Genomic DNA, 4345 nt, shown 5'->3' on the forward strand with positions numbered 1-4345 from the left:
TACAGATTATAATCATGGTGTAACAATTTCCATTTTTTTCTCCACTGTTTATTGCTTAGCAATTGTTAAATGTCTAGATGGTAGATTTGCTCTTGAATACTTGTGGCAGATTAAGAAAAAAATATTTACCAGAATTACAGTGGAATAAAAAAATGCATATTCTACCTTCTTTTTAATAACCTGATATGTCTGATTAAAACAAATAGACATTTGCTATACAAAGTACTCATGTTATTGCAGATACTATAATTAACACGAATTGTGTGGCCTCAAGTAGTTCTTGCAATGAAATTATTTCCATTCCCACCCACCTAGTCCCAGCCAAAATTTTTTTACAGTCCCAGCATACCTACCGAAACCGGCACGATCAGTTCTGGCAACATGTTGACTATTTAAACTAATTATTAGTAAACAGTGTTACGTGGCAGAATTCATTCAGCTACCTAGGAACATATATTTATTAGAGTATAATTAAGTCAAATTATCCCAAACAATGGCAGCTCCAGAGACTGTTATTTTACAGATTTACATTACCAGGAATAATTTTTAATAGCATTTTTCCAAATTGCGTATTGAGTCTGAGTACAAGATTGAGACCAGATTAAACAGAAAAGCACAGGACCCAGGAAAGAGCGGAGGGTTAAGGCACATGTGGCTGGCCCAGTTCGGTTCTGGCACAACATGGGACACCCGCTTCCATCTAGCCCTGCAGGCCTGTGAGCACCGAAGGGCTGTGCACTGCGCAGCAGGTTGCCAGGGTGCCAGGATGGGTCTGGGTCTCCTGAGCAATGGGAAATCCCTGTTCTTGCACTGCCCTCCCTCCGAAGATAAGCCAGAAAACCTGAGTTGAAGATAAAAAAGTTAGCAAAATTCGGGGGGTGGCCAACACTCGACAATGCTCAGGGTTTATTCCTAGCTCTATGCTCAGGAATCGATCATTCCGTGGGCTCTCGGAACCACATGGGATGCTGGGTATCAAAGCCAGGTCAGCCGTGTGCAAGGCAAATGCCCTATCCACTGTACAACTGCTCAGGCCCCCACGTAGAAAAATTGTTTGGACAAATAAGAATGGAACCACAATATAAATCCTCTTTGTTACTGGATAACCACCCCAAAGTAAAATTCACTGCTATTCACAAAAAAAAAAAAAAGTTAAGAAGCTATGCATACACCTCATCCAACAGAACTTTCTCAATAACAGGAAGAATCTGACGAGTTCTCCAAAATAGTGACCACCGTTCATACATACCAAGTACAAGAAACATGACCAGAGTGAATGAACTGGCTACTGCCACATTTATATATGGCGAGTCCTACTATCTTGGAGAGTGCAGATCAAGCATATGCCTTAATATGTGGTTCGTGGGTCTTGATTCGTTTGGAAAATTCTTAGAATGCAGAGCAAAGGTTTGACACTCGGCATAATGATCCACGAAGACTAACTGCTTCACATAAATTGAAGATGCATTTCTTTCCAGAACTTTACCAAGTACTGTTCACTATTTCAGAGTAACATAATAGTTTGCTCTTAGAGCTGTCACATTCACGCTAGATACGGGTTCAAATGAACAGACAACTTCATCACGAAGCCATGCCAGACTTTAAAATCCGTAGAGGGACCAGAGTGATAGTACACTGGGTAAGTTGCTCACCCTGCACAAAACTGATCAGGTTCAATCCCCAGCACCCCATACGGTATCTGAGCTCACCAGGAGTGATCCCTGTGCATAGAGCCAGGGGCAGGCCCTGAGCACAGCTGGGTGTGGCTCAAAAAAATATAAAGTGTAATAAATAGTTTTTTATTAATCATTATTTTTGCTGCAGGACAAAACAAAATGTACAATGACATTTGAAAAAATAAGTATGTCGGGGCTGGAGCAATAGCCCAGTGAGTAGGGCATTTGCTGTGCACTCGGCCAACCCAGGTTCGATTCCCAGCATCCCATAGGTCCCCCGAGCACCGCCAGGAGTAATTTCCTAGTGCAGAGCCAGGAGAAACCCCTGAGCATCACCAGGTGTTACCCAAACAAGAGAAAAAAAAAAAAAAGTATGTCCATTGACTGATTTCTACACCATTATCATTTTAGGTCAGCAGTCTTTAATTTTGGAGTAAAGTAACACTAAGAATTACTTTACAATAAAGTTTACAATAAAGTAAACCTAAGAATTCTATGGAGTGATTTCAGAGGAGCAACAAAATTCTAAAAAGTAAATTCAATGAAATCAGTCTGTACAGTCTCTGCCGGGGTAATGTAACTTTCATCAAAGAACCTTTACAGAGCACTTTGTGTCTATAAACATCAAGCAGGATTATTAACTTGGGTTTCAAATTTTAGTTGACAACTGACCCATCCCAGGACTGCGCGCCAGGCTGTTTCCACTCGTGGTGAGAGCCCTCCCAGCCCCAAGGAACCCAGTCCCGCAGTCTCCACTAGCCAACCACCACCACACTCCAGGCCACTTTCCACACACTCGGGTAGAGCCTCACACAAGTGAACATATCCCTGGACCACGCGGCCGTGACACATCATCACAGAGGGAAAAATATATATATATGCCTCTCCGAAGAGCCCAGCAAGCTACCGAGAGTATCCCGCCCGCACGGCAGAGCCTGGGAAGCTCCCTGTGACATATTTGATGTGCCAAAAACAGTAACAATAACAGGTCTCATTCCCCTGACCTTGAAAGAGCCTCCAATTATTGGGAAAGACGAGTAAGGAGAGGCTGCTAAAATCTCAGGGCTGGGAAGAATGGAGACATTACTGGCGCCCACTCAAATAAATTGATGAACAGGATGACAGTGATATCGTGAACTTCCCCCTTTCCCAGTCATGGAGCTGCAGTCACTCGGCCAGCCTATCCTGACACATTTGCACAGTGAGGGCTACCACAGAAATACAGGCCACCTCAGCCCTGAGTTAGACCAGACCCCGAGAGAACAATGACCATTCACCATGCACAGAACCCCATCCAACCGCTCGAGTGGTTTCTGTTGCACTGGATGAAAACTGTTCATGCATGACGCAGTCCTTGAGTTGTCAGCGCAGTGCTTTCCTGGTCAGTCTGCCTTTTCTTGAACATTGCCGTGGAATATGCACAGGAACGTCTTCCTCTTCACAGCCAGCCAGACTACTTGCTTCCACAATGCTGCTGGTCCACAGGGCTCCCTGGGGCCAGGGCAGTGGGGTTGCTGCCTTGCAGGTGGTTCTGTCCCTGGCATCCTATACGCCTCCCTCCAAATCCTGCCAGAAGTGAGTCCTGAGCACCGCCAGGTAAGGCCCCCAAACAAAACAATTCTTAACTAGGGTCCATACTAGGCAGCTCTGGGGCTCTGAGACGGCCATGGAGTACAGGGAGTGAACTCAGGAACTTGCATGTACCATACCATTTGAGTCGTCCATAAAGTACCAACAACTCTCAAAGGGCTTCATAAAATGCATTTTGCATGCTAACCTTATTTCTGGCGTTTTTTCCCCTCAAATTTTCCTTCATTTTTTAAATTTTGAGGATAAAAAGCAGAAATAAAAACACATTACATACTATTTACAGAATAAGGACATAGTAGTGTTACAGAATGAGTATAAACTCTAAGTGATTAAAAATTAGTTTGCTATTACTTTATGATTTAAAAAAATTTTGGTTAACTGTTACATACGGACCTTGACATAAGACTCAAGTGATCTGAGAACAGTCTAGGTTCCACTCAGCGATAAATGACACCCCAAATACACCAAGTGTGCCCCCACACAACAAAAATACTTTTACTTTTTTGAGGGGGGCCCCACATCCAGAGATGCTCAGAATTACTCTTGAGGGGCTGGGGGAACAAACGGGGCACTGGGGATAAAACCCAGGTCAGCCCACCTGCTGCACAAACGTAAGCTGTTTTACAGAACCAAAGTGCTGGCACTGAAGTGACAGGTACAGTGGAGGCGGTGCTTGCCTTGAACCCGGGTTCAATCACTGGCATCAGTGAGTGCCTTGAGTACCCACAGGAACAAGCTCTGATCACCACTCGGATGAGACCCTCCCCCACAAGCCTGCATCTGCTTAGATGCATTATTAGAACTAAAAAAGTCTCATTTTATACTCGACTCATCTCCACCATGGGAATGCGGAGACAGTCCTGCTGCAGTATGAACATGTGTAGCGCTTCACAGAAACTGAGCCTGAACATTATTTTTCCCTTGCCCCACCCAGCGTGGTGCAGGCTGGAGTGGAAGGAGTATGGGTGAGGGTGCACCATGAGACACCAGATACGGAACCCAAATCCAGTCAGCCACAAGCCAGGCAAGTGCCCCACTCACTAAACTCTCTGGCTATGTCTGATATTCCAATACCTTAG

Source organism: Sorex araneus, chromosome 6 (genome assembly GCF_027595985.1).
Source record: "Sorex araneus isolate mSorAra2 chromosome 6, mSorAra2.pri, whole genome shotgun sequence".
Classification (NCBI taxonomy): Eukaryota; Metazoa; Chordata; class Mammalia; order Eulipotyphla; family Soricidae; genus Sorex; species Sorex araneus.